At 37.5% G+C, this 14,844-nt stretch overlaps 1 long non-coding RNA gene across 1 annotated transcript; it reads left to right on the forward strand.

Annotated features, from left to right (window-relative positions):
* Positions 1–1,893: 1,893 nt before the first annotated feature.
* Positions 1,894–12,633, forward strand: LOC138803317 (uncharacterized). The gene is made up of 3 exons (XR_011364932.1): positions 1,894–3,798; positions 12,314–12,445; positions 12,592–12,633. It is a non-coding gene; the product is annotated as an uncharacterized lncRNA (long non-coding RNA).
* The last annotated feature ends 2,211 nt before the right edge of the window (positions 12,634–14,844 follow it).

Raw genomic sequence — 14,844 nt, forward strand, 5'->3', positions numbered from 1 at the left:
TTAATCCTCTTGTTTCCCTATGGGGAAATTTAGCTACTTAGATGGAACCTGGATACCTTATCTAGCTTTCTCCAACACCCCCATCCCCTCTAGCTCAAATCCACTTTTCTGTCATACTCTAGCCACAAATTTGGGTCTTGCTTTAGCAAAAACACATCTCCCAGAGACAATCCAGAGGTCTTCAGGCATCATTCCTAACCACACATATCTATTTATCTATTGCTTTGTCAACCCTTGTGATGCAAACTAAGTGGAAGATGGACTGTCTAATCTCTGAGGGCTTCCTGTCACCCTGCTTCTGATTATTTTCTTCTCTGGACTCTATGTGGTTGAGGGAATTTGATACTAGTTCTGTCTGATGACTGTGAGAAATGATGGTCATTATTTATTTCTGAACCAAGACTTTGTCAGCGTGAGAATCTCCAGACTTATCTTCCCTCTACACAACAACCTGGATTCTCCCTCAGGTACCAGTGTGAGCATGACTGAGTGTAGACTAGTATCAACCCACAGTAAACTGGAGGCTTAAGGGAGACATAAACCTTTGCTGTTAAAACCACTGCAGCTCTAAATTACTTTTTACCTCAGCATTATGTGTCCTCTCCTGAATGGTACCACCATTTACTACTGCTACCCCCATTTACTACTACTACCCCTGGCTATTAGATCCATCCTGATCCATCCTGAGGCCAAGTTTGCCATGAGTGGAATGGTTCATTTACTCTTACCTAGGGTAAGGGAATTTAAAACCCTAGAACTGCACACCCCCATTCTACCCCTTTTCCCAATGAACATGTGTGCACACACAATCTAGTGAAAAGCCAAAAGCCCACACTCTTAACTGCAGAGATGTCCAAGAGATTGTTTATCAGTAGGAATAGTTTTCAGCTGCAAGTGATAATAACCTATTTCAGTGACTTATATGATGTTTATTATTTCCTCAATAAGCAATAAAAAGAAACAATCATCAAGTTGACATCTGGATTCAACATCCATCTATCCATTTATAATCCTGGCATCACTTGGTTGCCTTTTGATTTCATTTGCTACTTCCAATTCCAAGGTGCTGCCATATCTAGAAGCATCATATTTTCATGGAATTGCATCCAAAGCAGAAGAGGATTTTTCTCTGTAGGTGGTTCTTTATTTTTATTTTTTTGTAGACCAAGGAAGAGCTATCTGGCAGATTTCTCCTTAGCTCTCCTTGGTCATATTCTGAGCTGAAGGCAGACTACACCATTGGGATTTGCCAAGACTGGCCTACAAAAGCTCATGATGCTTTCCCTGGGCATGGTAAATTGTTGTTCCATAGAAACAGAGATAAGGGAACAGCTGTTTTGTAGGCAGCCAGAATAGCAATGCTTGGAAAAAAGAATTATGCTCAATACATTTGAGAAATACTGAGTCAATAGATTTTATTGGAGTATAGGTGTAGTGTGATTGTAGGGTGCTTGCCCAGCATGTATGAAACCCTGGGTTTTATCCTCAGCACCTCAAAAAGAAAAGGAAAATAAAAGCAACTTTTGTTATCAGAGACTTCTTGATCATATACACTGTCTATTCATCAAATTAATGGCTGTGATAAATGAAATTTAATTTGTCTATTGTGAAACAATTACATTATTGACATAAAAACTATTATATTTAATATTTTCTTACAAGTGGATGTTACTAATTATTGATGTCTAAACTAGAAAACAAAGAAGGCTTAAAAACTGCTTAGTGTTACATGATTTTAATCCCAACTACTCAGAAGCCAGAAGCAAAAGAATTGAGAGTTCCAGGCCAGCCCAATAAAGTTAGCAAGATCCTGTCTCACAAACAAAACAAAAGCTAGGTGCTGGTGGCTCATGCCAGTAATCCTAGTGACTTAAGAGATAGAGATTGAAAGATCACGGTTCAAGGCCAACTCTCACAAGAAGTTTGTAGAAGTTCCATCTCAACCAAGAGCTCAGTATGGTGGTGCATGCCTGCCATCCTAGATATGCTGGATGCTGAGATTTGGAGGATATTGCAGTTCCAGAACAGCCCAGGCAACAACCAAGTTTGTGAGACCCCTCTCAACCGAAAATGCTGAACATGATGATGTGTGCACACCATCTCAGCAACAGCGGGAAACATGATAGGAAGAACATGGTCCAGGGCAGCCCACATAAAAGGTGAGACCTGACCTCAAAAATAACCAGAGCAAAATGGGCTGGAGACCTGACTCAAGCAGCTACAACACCTGCTTAGCAAGTGTAAAGCCCAGAATTCAAGTACTGCCCAAAGCAAAAACTAAAGCCCATCAGTTTGACAACTGAGATAGGGGCAAATATTTACTAATAATGCACTCCTGCATTGCTTTTGTTAAAACCTTTTTAAATTTTACTATTTCCATCTATTCTCTTTTGGAAGTTTTCCTCTCTGTTCTGTATGCAAGGTGGTAAAGTCCCTAGTCCTACACAACCAGCAAAGGATGTCTCTCCTGCCCCAACTCCTGTGCACACACTAACACTAAACCACACTACGACTGCACACAGTAAAGGTGACTTCGTGTGTGCCCAACTGTGACTTAAAAACTCAAATTCTCTTTCCTCGAAGTCCAGTAAATACCAAAGCATAATATGAGTACTGTTAGAGGTTTTGTGGCACATGGATTTTCTAATCCCATATTTCATGAGTTGCCTTGAAGTTGCTCTCATTTAAATTCTAGTCTTGCATAGAGAGCATGCCATCCTTTTAACAATATACTTCTGAGACTTTAGTTTTGTTTGTGTGTGTGTGTGTGTGTGTGTGTGTGTGTTTGTGTGTGTGACACTGAGGTTTGAACTCATGGCTAGTGCTTGACCAGCTGAGTTAGGCCTCCAGCCAAATTTTAGATATCTTAATGGTTTTAAAGACATTTCTACATATACCATAAGGTATATTATGATTAAAAAGAATTTGAAAGAAAACATCTATAAAGCCACTTACACAGCAAATGTATTTACATTTTATGCAAATATACACTAATTCTGAAGTCTAATTTCTAAAACATATGGATTAGTATTCTATACAGGTGTTCTACGGAGCTGGAGAACATATTGTGCTTAAGTGTGTTCAAACGTATGTTGCAACCATTCTTTTTTTTTTTTAACAACAGTTTGTAGACTTCCTGCTATTAATACCAGGATTGTATTTGATCTTGATATCATCTGCACTTTGTAGCTGGGGGAAATTCTAGGAGGTTATACAATCCACCGGAAATAACTGCAGGTGCAATGTTGACTTTGTTATAAAAACAACTGAACTGGTGAGAATGTGACTGAAAAGGCCTTGATAATTAGGAGTGTGAAGGAGGTCAATGTCACTCTTTATTCTTTCATTGTCATGTTCTCCCCACAATCCTTATGCATTGTATGAAAAACTAGCTTAGGGCTTTAATCTTATTTGCAGGATTATGACAACTCATGTACCTTCCAGTAACAACAACTAATCATAATGGTAGTTAGTATTGAATAATTGTTCACCATGAGCAGAATCTGTTCTAAATATCTTTCTCAGTTAATCTTTACTCCTAAGGCAAATGGCCACTACCATGACAAACTCTATTTATGGATGAAGAAAAGTCAAGTAACTTGACCAAGATCACAGAAGACAAATGGGTAAAGTCACTGACCACTATTTTATACTAACAGCAACAATAATAGTTCAACTTTCTAGACGGTGATTTCTCTGACTTCATCTTCATAGTTTTCACAGCAAGTGATATCCCCATCCTCCAGATGAGGAAAACAGGATCACAACATCAAATAATCTGTTCAAAATCACATACAGGTAAGTGACAGTAAGCAACTGCTGAAAGTATTACAAGATATCTGGAGCTGAGCTAAAGCTGAAGTCTTTACAACTATCAATGATTATACATAGGAGAGGCCCTATTTGTGGTGATGTCCTCTCTCGAGGAGAGGAGGCTGCATGAAAAATAAAGCAAGCCAGAAGGATGCATGGGGAGTACTATTGTATGACTCCCTCTGCTACTATAAGACAGTTTAGAAGGAGGGAGCATTACCACTGGAGGGGGCTGTGTTTCTTACTTTAGGCCCTAATCACTACTGCTCTGGAACAGAAGTCAGCAAACTTTTCCTGTAAAGGTCCAGATGGTAAATCCGTGTGTTACAACGTCAATTACTAATGTCTAACCCTGTCATTGTAATACATGAGTAGATAGACAATAGGAAATGAGTGGCCATTTCAAGATTGGAAAGTCTAATTGCTGTTCCTTATTAGCTTTCACTATAAGTCAGAACACAGGCCTCCCTCATACACACTTCTGCAATAGAATTGTTCTTTGCTTCACCCTCTCAATTTACCTTTATAAATTGCCATCTGTATGCACCAGTGCATACAGTACCTTACACCACTTCCATTCCTTTGTGACAGACGACATTCCTCTATCTCGTCTTCAAACACGGTATCGGATTTGAACTGAATCCGAACTCACACTTAGCAAAAAGGAAGAGAAAAAAAAGCTTGCATCACTTACTTACTCAGTCAACAGTGATAAGTTCAATGGGAATTGTAGCAGGTATAACTAACTGTACACTACCGTTGTGTTTTACGCAAATTTGTTCCTCCAGTTCTCCCTCACTAAATGAGAGGACTGATAGATTGTTTAGCAAACAGTCTGGTGAAGAGGCTCCTAAGTGGTTGGGCCAAGAATCAAAGTGTAGCCAAGTTGCAGATGTTTGGAGCTGTTCTAAAAGCTGGATTTTAATAGTGACCTCAGCAGAGATCACGCCCCACCCCCCCACCCCCGCCAGTGGAGTTACAGTTTAGTGGAAAATATTTTTGAGTTCTCATTTTGTAATAATTTTAGTGTTGTAGATGAATTGAGAACAGTACACTATCCCTGAGGGCATCCTTAGGTATCCAGCCACATCCATCTCACACAATATTTTGTATTACTAACAAATTAAGTTTGGTACAGTACTACTAAATAAACTATACAACAAAGTAGAATTTCAGCAAGTTTTCCAGAATCCAATCCAGGACACAAAGTTGCACTGATCACCATGCCTCCAGAGTGTGTGTAACTTTTTCTGAATGACCTTGATAATTTTGAAAATAATTAATTAGATCAGATTTTTCACACCTGTGATCCTAACTGCTCAGCAGTCTGAGATCGGAAGATTGTGGTTTGAAGCCAACCCAGGCAGACAGATCTGAGATACACTTATCTCTAATTAACCATCAAAAATCTGGAAGTGGAAGTGTAGCCCAAGTAGTAGAGCACCAGCCTTGAACAAAAAAACTAAGTAAGAACATGAGGCCCTGAGTTCAAGCCCCAATGTTGGAGAAAGAAATCAAAAGAAAGAGGCTGGGGGGCGGGAGGGAGGAAGGAAGGAAGGAAATTGATTTTGTTGAAAGCACTTCAATTTAGGTTTGCCTGATTGCAGCTATGGATTTCGATAAATAACACGGAAGTAAAGTGCTCTTCTCATCACATCACATCAAGAATATATGGCATCTATGTGCCATCACTGATATGTAAAGCTTAATCAAAGTGGTGTAGAGTAGATTTCTTTTATTACAAGCTACTGTTTTTTTTATACTTTTCATATTCTATTTGTTCGAAATTTGTAATAAGAACAGCCCACACACTAAAGGATGAAAATTAAGCACTACTTCCTGGATCACAGACTAAGTACATTTATCACTTAAAATTCTACAGGAAATATTTGTATTGCTTCCCCATTTATCTCTTTAATCACCTATGTTAGTATGGAATTATGCAGGCTTATGTTATTGTTTAGTTTACAGTACAATACTGTTAATGTTTATTTTGCTAGCCAGCTTGTTCCAGCTTTGGCCATTGAGAGCTCTTTCAGGTGAGTATTGTGTTCTTTTCACAGGTCTCCATCTTTTTAAAGTCCTTCCTTGCTTTCTGTCACTACAAGAGGCTCCAGGCTTATCTTAGGATTTCATGGCCCAGACCTATAGTCAGCTATTTCTTCAGAGTCTGTTTCCTTTGGTTGAAACTTAGTATTTAAAACCAAGATGTGGGTTTTGGCAAGTCTTATTGGCTCCCATCAACATCATGGAAAGAATTGTGTTCAAGTTTGGCTCAGACAAAAAGTTAGCAAGACTCTCATCTCAAGCAATGCACTGTATGAGGTGGTACAGGCCTATGATCCCAACTATGCAGGTGGCTGTAGGTTGAGAATAATGCTCTTCAGGACAGCCCCAGCCAAAAGCATAAAACCTCACCTGAGAAAAGAAAAACTGAAGGCAAAAAAGGGTAAAGTGGTAGAGCACAAGACCCTGGATTTAAATCCCAACACAAAATATTGGGGTGCCAGAGTATTTCTGGTTTCTCTCATGGGACAGAAATAAAACATTCTCAGAAAGGGTATCACATTTCCTTTCAAATGTGAAATCTAGAGGGTAGAAAGATGACATGAATGTAGAGAGGGAACTATTACAGAAGAGGAAGGGGAACATGGGGGCTCACAAAGGAAGGGAAGAGGATGAACAGGATCTAAGTAGTTTGTTTTTCATCTATGGACATAAAACAGCATATACTAGACCCAAGACCATGTTGTTTCCAAGAAAACTCATTTTAAAAGTAAAGACATATACTGACAAAGCGAGGGGGCAGAAAAGGCATACCATGCAAATGGGAGCCAAAGAGGAGAAGTAACTACACTTACATAAGATAAGATAGAATTCAAATCCAAATTTGTAAAAAAGAAACAAAGGGATCTATTCGCCAAGAGGAACTAACAGTCATAAACAGGTATATCCAATGCTGGAATATCCAGTTATATAGACCAAAAACTATTAGATCTTAAACGAGAGACAGACACTGATACAATAATCACTGAATGTTTTAAAATTATTTTCTGTCTTCCCTGAGTGCTTGTCTTTAGAGCAAGTTTTGTTACAAGCCAACTGAAAATCATTTGAAAATTACCATTGTAAACTTTGTTAAAACAAGCCTACTCTTGCACTCAGTGTAGGAATTTTCTCTTTAGCACCAACAACAGATTCAGTATGAGGATTCCAGTAACAAGGAGCTCCTTAGGTGGATCTGGTTTTCTGTGTAGTTCTAATGACTGCAAAGTTATTAAATGGTTTTTGATTGTTGGGCCAAATCCATAAACAATGGTCTGCCTGTTCTTGTTTAATAATGAGGCAGTAGTTATTTAAAAACCTTGAGAATATCTTATCTAGTATTAAGACTAAGTGCAGAACACATTAAGAGACCAATTTGCTTATTAAAAGCATGGATTACTTAAAAAGCACAAACCAAAAATAACTACACAAGTGAAAACAGAAGGTTTTATTTCATCTATAGCATAGAACTGTAAGAATGCCATAAAGGCAAATAATTATCCCCAGGGGAATCCTGTTACAGCCATGGCTTAATTATGGTTTATTTTTTCCTTTCCTCTTGTGATAATTATTCACTCATTCGTGTTAAGAGATGATGACAGTTCACAAAGAGCGTGGCTGCTTTTGTTCCCCACACCCTGTGCTTTCTCCTCATTTATCCCTAAGACATATTACTCTCTTATTTTCAGGTCCTAAGTTTCTTTTAATGATGTCTATTTAGATTTATGATTTGGGGTTTTTTTTAGAAATAAAAATACTTAGTATATTTTCCTTTTTTTAATGTGTTGAGAGCCATTTAGAATGTTGACAAATTCACAGGATTTTCATCACACATAAGTTTGGAAGTATAGCTAGAATAATTTCAGGATTTGGAGTCATAAGAGTTGGGTTGGAAAGGCAACCATGGAAATTTAGACTAACTAACCCCTCTGGGTCATTCTTTTTTTTTTAATTTCTTTCATTTTAAGATGGGGTTGGTAGTAACTCTTCCTCTACCCTACTCATTATGTTCTTATGTGCATCATAAAATTACATTTGTAAATCTTGAGTCTATGTATGCATTCATTTAAAAATGTATACATTTTAACTAGAAGATGATGATAGCATGATGAGGAGAATTTTCATAGATTTAAATATTTCTTCTGTGTGTGTGTGTGTGTGTGTGTGTGTGTGTGTGTGTGTGTGTGTGTGTGTGTGTCTCCATCAGTGGTGTGTCTTGAATTCTGGGCTTTGGCACTCTCCCTGAGCTTTTGTACTCAAGGCTAGCATTCTACCCAGTTTGATCCACCACTCTATTTCCAGTTTTTAAGTGGTTAGTTGGAGATAAGAATCTCATGGACTTTATTGCCTGGGCTGGATTCGAACCATGATCCTCAGATCTCAGCCTCCTGAGTGGCTAGAATGATAGGAAAGTAAAAGAGTCTCTGTTAGAGGACGGGTACTAGTACCTAGTATTCAACTAGTGGTGGGCAGTTGGGCTAACAAGGGGGCTGAATGAAGATGAATATGGTCGAGGTAGCTTGTTAACATATATGAAAATAAAGCAATTTCTTATGAGTATATAACAACATCAGAACGGAATTACTAAATCTTTTAAATTTTTGTTTCACACATTTTTGGAAGCAATAATTCCATTCTTAATTTTGTCACAACTATTATATACCTAATAATTAAATAAGAAATCAAAACTCTGGACTTGCAAACAAAAGTTCTCGTGAGAACCCAATATGAGCATGCATAATGAATATTCACAAGGTAGAAGTGTGAGAGAACAGTGCTCGCTTTTTGAGTCTCTACTGTGGGATAAGCACAGAATCAGGAATTTTTAGAGTATGAGATGGGATGGAGTAGAGCATATTTCTTAAGAATCTGAGATGCAAGATTAGATCCTTCCTGTCAGAATCCCCATTCCGTTTATTTAGAATGTGAACAAAAACAAAGAGACAAACAGAATTCAGGATAAACAACAAAAGCATTAGCATTTATGGAAGGTATACACTGTTTTTAGTCCAAATGAAACTTAAAGAAAAGTAGTAAAGATCAAGTATGTGGTTTCATGTATTATTTTATGTACCTGGATGTACAGTGGAGGTAAGCAGACAATTAAAATTAAAGGAATGACTAGTGTTCTCACATACCTAATCATTTCTGCAATTATTTACAATTTTCAATTAAAGTGCCATCAGAAAGGAAGTATTTGCACTCTGTGTGTGTGTGTGTGTGTGTGCTTTTTTTCACACATACACAATTAAGTTTAAGAAAGACTTAAGCCAGGCACTGAGGGTTATACCTATAATCCTAGCTATCTGGGAAGACTAAAATGGGAAGAATAGTGAGGATTGGCATTTCAAAGATAGCCTGGTTTGCAAAACCCCTCCTCAGCTAGTAGTTGGGTATGGTGGCCTGCACTAGTCATCTCAGGTATGATGGGACGTCTAAAATAGGAGATCACAGTCTAGGCACACACCTGAGCAGGACACAAGACCCTATCTCAAAATAAAGAGCACTAAAAAATGACGGGGGCTGTGGCTCCACATTATAATGCCTGCCTACACACAAGAGGCCCTGAGTTCAAATCTCAGTACAGAAAAAGTGATTTAAAAAATAGAAAAAAAAAATAACAACAGACTTACAGACACTATAGTTGCTATCTGAAATGTCCCGTAAGATCTGTGTGTTAAACTCTAGTTCCTCAGGATGATGGTTATGGGGAGTGGTGGACACATCAAGAGGTGAAGCCTACAATAGTAGGTATGTCTTTGAAGGCGATGGTAGAGTCCCAGTCTCTTGCATTTCTTCCATCCCAGCCAGGAGTTGGAAAGGCTTTGCTCTACCATGCACCACTGCTGTGATGTGCTATCTCACCATAGGATCCAAAGCAGCAGGGGTTCTTAGCACTCTGACGCTTTCAAATCTATGAATCTAACTTGATTGCCTGAAGTATTTTTTTCAGTAATGGAAAGCTAATACCATGGGAACCCAACAAATTCTGTTGCTGCCCTTAGAGAACACTAAATCATGTTTCTCTTATTCAAGTAGTGTAGTGATCACTACTGTCAGAAGAGGCCCTCTTCCTCAGATCCTTTTTGTCAAGAGACTTTTTTTGTTCTCTTTTTGTTGCAAGTTTTTATAGGACAGTTGAGATGGCTTAAATCTTTTGTGCATATTGGTTATGGTTGTTTCCCGTAACTAATGTGAAATAGCCACAGTGTAGGAGAGAATTTAAGAAGGAAAAGTTTGGAAAGTATAGAGCTTAGCTTTTCCTCATCATATTTTCATACTAATTTGATTTACAATGTGTAGACTGTTCTGTTATTATAACTTAATGAAATGAAAGAGCAATGACCAAAAAATGAAGACATGAAATGAAATTTTAATCACTTAACATTTTTGGCATAATCAGTTTGGTTATAATTGAGGTGCACTGAAGGGTTTTGTCTTTCAAACAGAACTTTTCTTAAAACGGTTCATGTGTCCCAGATGTGACCTAGTTTTGTTGCGGAAAATGAATACTAAGTGTGGCACGGGCCAGTCAGTCAGACACGGTTATTTCAGGAGCTATTAATGTTGAATCTACAGGAACAAAATACATAAATCCAGCTGCCATGTGAGCACCAATATTAGGCATGTGCTATCCTGAGCAATCCCACAGGCTACAAAAAAATGCAAATACAAAGGCCAAGTCCCAAGGTCAAGAAGTTCATCAACTAGTTTAAAAGAAAGAAAGCAAACTCGTTAACAGGGTAAAATAAAACAAGAAAGAAGACCAAGGATATGACATTTGATAACAGAAGCTTAAGAGAGCTAGAGAACTCTTCCATTAAATGTAGCTATTTGCTCCATCTAAGGAGAATTCAGGGAAGATGTCATAGAAGCAGTGCAACCAGAGCAACAAAAATTACAAGTATCATGTTGGCTTCAGGTCTGCCATACCTGAAGGAATCAAAGGCAACATAAAATAAAGACAAAACTGCCTGTTTTTATTGGGACTCAATTCACAATAGCCAAGATAAGGAATTGGCTTATATATTCATCAGTAGATGAATGGATTATTAGTCATCCATTAAGAAGAATGAAATCATGTTGTTTTCAGGAAAGTGGATGGAACTGGAAATCATCATGTTAAGTGAAGTACTTGAGATTCAGAAAAACATTTTTTCCCTCTCACTGTATTTCTTTAAAGTAAAAGAAATAAAGTCAAAGGGGCCAATAGGGGATGAGAAGGGAAGCAATGGTAGAGAGGACAGGAATAAGGGTGGGTAATAAAGGAGACAGATTAAAGTCTTATGTATGTATTAAGATGACGTAATGAAACACTTTCTACACAATGAATGCAGACTCATCAAAAGTTCAAAGTTTGGGAATTCTCTTCAGTTAAGTCAAGTTCTATTTATGGACAAACGTCCATAAATGCCTAGCATAATATGGGACAAACACCAAGAATCATTAACTGCTTCCTCCCTCTCCCCCAAGATAAAATGGATGAGATGTAATTTTCACCCTTTTTTCTCACTTTAAAATACACAATTTGGTATGTTTAGCATAGTCACAATATTTTAAAACTATTCCATTATTTAATTCCAGAATATCTTTCTCATCCAAAAAAGAAATACTGCTTATTTTGAGCAGTTGCTGGCATTTCCTATTCCCCCAGCACCTGAAGACCACTATTCATTTTCATTTTGTGTCCAGTATAGACATTTCATATAAATATGGCAATAAGATATGTACCATTTGTGTCTGGTTTCTTTCATTTACAAGGATTCATCCAGTTGTGGTATGAATCAACATTTTGTGGTTGAATAATACTCTGCCTTATTACATCCCACATTTTGTTGATCTGTTTTGTTGGTGGATATTGGATTGTTTCTATGCTTTAAATGTTGTGAATAATGCTATTATATGCACTTATGTACAAGTGTTCTTGACCATCTGTTTTCAATTCTCTTGTGCATATACTTATGATTGGAAATGGTGGATCATATGATAATAAATTTCTGAGGGATCATTAGGCCGTTTTCCCACTGTTGATATAACTTTGACATTCCCACCACCGGTGTACGAAGGTGCCAGTTTCTTCAAACCTTGTCAACGCTTGTTATTTTCCTTCATTTATGGTTGTCATTGTTTGGTGATTTCTTATTTTTTCTCCATTTATAACCAACCTAATAGGTGTGAAAAAAATATTTCCTTAATGATATGTGATGTTGAACATATTTTATGTACTCATTGAACACTAACATATATGCTTTAGAAAAATGTCCGATCAGATTAATTTATAAATTGTAATTTTCTTAGTTTTTCAAATTTTAAGACTTTATACATACTTTAGATATAAGCATAAAAAGGGCAGTGACTCTATTATAGATTTTCCACATTCCCAACAGCAAAGGAAATGCTGTCACTAGGAGAAGATAGTTGGCATGTTGTCCTCAGTATTATCTTGCTTCTTTAGGCAGGCATGCTACTATTGCCTCCATTTACAGCAAGAAATAGAACAAAGAGAGATCAGGAACCTGACCAAGGAAACAATGAAGGAAGAAAAAAAGCACGTCCTCTGGGCTTTGTACCCAACACTACTTCTCAGGTAGCTTGCTTCTATTATCTTTTACAAGCTGGCAACAAGCATTCTTACAAATACTACTAAATTCTGGCACAGAGTGTACATGTAATGAATAATGCAACTGAGAAAGCATTCGGTCTGAGATGCCTATCTGTTCTTTTGAATCCTAGGATGCTGGAAGCTAATAGAATAAGAAATTGTCTGCTATTGACTTCCTGAGCAGTAGAGAGAAACACTTGAGCCAGGCTGGCAAGGGTGGCTGCGCATGAAGCCCGCAGTGAACAGCCTCAGGGGAAGCAGCAGCATGACCACAGTTTGCTTCGGAAAGCTCAGCATTGGTGAACCTTGTCCTCTCAGCTCCGAGATTTCCTTGCTCAATTTAAGGAATCATGCAGGACCATAAAAGGCACAGATAAGGCTTTTCATGTATGCAAAATATGTGTTGCATTAGTAAAAATAGTGTAAGTGGGGCTGGGAAGGTGGCTCAGTGGTAGAATGCTGAAGGTGGCTCAGTGGTAGAATGCTTGCCTTGCATGCATGAAGCCCTGGGTTCGATTTCCTCAGCACCCTATAAGCAGAAAAAGCAGGAAGTGGTGCTGTGGCTCAAGTTGTAGAGTGCTAGCCTTGAGCTAGCGCCCAGGCCCAGAGTTCAGGCCCCACAACTGACAAAAAAAAAAAGTGTAGGTGACGGCGCTTACAATACAAAAAAAATTTTTAAAGTGATGTTAGCTTTATTTCTTCTTCTTCCAAGGGACCTTTTTTCTTCTCCACTGCCAAGGGGTCAACTATCCTCATTCTCTCAGCTTCCTCCTTTATAAAATAAGCAGCCTAATAAATAATTTCACTCTAAGATATAGTGACTACTAGATCCATAACTTAGTGTTTATGGAGATGACCCTACCTTAACAAAGGCCTTAGAATATAATTTTCAAGAACAAAAGTGTACTCTTCAAAAGGAGGCCTGCTTTGGTTAGAGATCCAGTCTTATTAACACCAGTCTTCACAATAGGGATCAGAGTTCCTTGGAGAGATGACTGATTCCAGGATGGGGTCAGGAAAAGTACAATTAACCTGGGGGGAAAATGTGTGTGATTGAAGCATAGAAACACAAAAAATAGATATAGGAAATAAATACAGAAAAAAGGAGTTTTTCCTCAGACTGAACGACACATTTATGATTCCAATGAGCAGCGTCAAGAATTGATTATCTTACATAAAAATAAATATAAGACTATATTTACATATCTCAAAGTTTAAATGCAGGTGTGCAGAAAAGAGGACAATGCTTACATAATCATGTCACCTATAACAGATACAGAAGAACTAATACTTAAATTTGTCATTATTATGAACAGATGCTGAAAGCACTAGGTGAAAAAAATGGACAAAACTAGAATGAGAGTCTCCATTATTACAATTGGAAAATATAATACCAACAAATATTATTATCATTATAACTAAGTTATAAAATTCACTATCCTCTGTTATCAGACCATCCAGTGTCATATTTCTGTCAATGTGGTCTGAGCACAATCTCTCCATAAAATGGCTAAATGAACCTAATCATGAAAAACAATCTAAAAATCTCCTAGACACCCCTCTCTCTCTTTCTGTCTTTTACCCTCCATCCCACACATCCCTAGAGACTAAAGTAGTATGACAAATGCACAGTTTGATCTTTGACTTCTTCAGTTTGGATGCGAGGAGGAAAAAAAGCAAATGAAATTATTAGAGACTAGTAAACTTTGCATATTAGATTATTAGATGTATTATATTAATGTAAAATTTCCCAAGTTTGGGAAATAATTATGTGTGAATATGTTGGACAGTCCTTATTCCTAGGAGATAAGTGCTGAAGTATTTAAAAGTAAAGGGTAATTGTTTCCATCACAATTGCATGATACAAATGTCTATTTATCTATGTATCTATCTATCTACCTGCCTTCCAATCTCCCTATCTACCTATCTACCAGAATCTAGCAACTATAACCCCAAACAAAATTCTGTGTATAAAAACATGGCTTCAGAGGTAGGTCAATTATTTAATTCAAACAGCCAACTTTATTATTTTTCAGGAAAAAAAATCATGTGAACTTTAATAGAAAAATTGCATAAAACTGCTTGTTTATTTTCAGAAAAAAAAATTCCAAAGGCTTATTCAGTATTCCTGAGTCACCTATTGTAGTCATTAGTCTTCAGTCAGCAGATTCCTAAGCAGGTAATAATTGATTTGACTCCTAGATATGATGGCTTTGCTTGCTTCATGGTGTTTAGCATAAAGAATGCTGACTGGTTGAAGAAATATTTCAGCAACAAAGGCAAATACAGAATCATCATTGACAGAAGAGGGATTGGACATGATATATGTAATTTTGCAAAATTGTTCTAAGATCAGCTCCCATTGTCCCTAGAAAGATCAACCT

This window comes from Dipodomys merriami, unplaced genomic scaffold (assembly GCF_024711535.1).
Source record: "Dipodomys merriami isolate MVZ:Mamm:240054 unplaced genomic scaffold, mDipMer1.0.p SCAF_34, whole genome shotgun sequence".
Taxonomy (NCBI): domain Eukaryota; kingdom Metazoa; phylum Chordata; class Mammalia; order Rodentia; family Heteromyidae; genus Dipodomys; species Dipodomys merriami.